Source organism: Bison bison, unplaced genomic scaffold (assembly GCF_000754665.1).
Source record: "Bison bison bison isolate TAMUID 2011002044 unplaced genomic scaffold, Bison_UMD1.0 scf7180017864461, whole genome shotgun sequence".
Lineage (NCBI taxonomy): Eukaryota > Metazoa > Chordata > Mammalia > Artiodactyla > Bovidae > Bison > Bison bison.
This window is the reverse complement of record NW_011495023.1, coordinates 693613-694531: the sequence shown is the minus strand read 5'-3', so window position 1 is coordinate 694531 and position 919 is coordinate 693613.

Sequence of the window (919 nt, the reverse complement as noted above, 5' to 3'; positions counted from 1 at the left end):
ACAGCCCATAGACGGCAGCCCACCAGGCTCCCCCGTCCCTGGGATTCTCCAGGCAAGAACACTGGAGTGGGTTGCTATTTCCTTCTCCAATGCATGAAAGTGAAAAGGGAAAGTGAAGTTGCTCAGTCGTGTCCAACTCTTAGCGACCCCATGGACTGCAGCCTATGAGGCTCCTCCAACCATGGGATTTTCCAGGCAAGAGTACTGGAGTGGGGTGCCATTGCCTTCTCCGAACCTCACATTTAAAGTCATTTAAATGTCTGTGCCTCGGGACTTCCCTGGTAGTCCAGTGGTTAAGCATCCGCTTGCCAATGCAGCGGTCACAGGTTCAATCCCTGGTTGGGGAACTAAGATCCCACATGCTGTGGGGCAACTAAGCCCGTGTGCCACAACTACTGAACCTTGTGCACCCTAGAGCCTGTGCTCTACAAGAGAAGCCATGGCAATGGGAAGCCAGTGCACCACAAGGAAGAGTAGCCCCTGCTCACTGCAACTAGAGAAAAGCCTGCACAGCAGTGAAGACCCAGCACAGCCAAAAATAAATAAATAAACTAATAGAATGCAGAAGGCAATGGCACCCCACTCCAGTACTCTTGCCTGGAAAATCCCATGGGGAGAGGAGCCTGGTAGGCTGCAGTCCATGGGGTCTCGAAGAGTCTGACATGACTGAAGCGACTTAGCAGCAGCAGCAGCAGTAGCAGAGCTAGTGTTCAGTTTATTGCTCTAATTCTAGCATACCAAACAGAATGGTTTCTAACTAGAGGGAGTAGACACAATAGAGCACAAGAAACAGGAGATATGTTTTGTAGCTGTAACCTCACATTTGCTGCTGCTGCTGCTAAGTCGCTTCAGTCGTGTCCGACTCTGTGGGACCCCATAGACGGCAGCCCACCAGGCTCCCCCGTCCCTGGGATTCTCC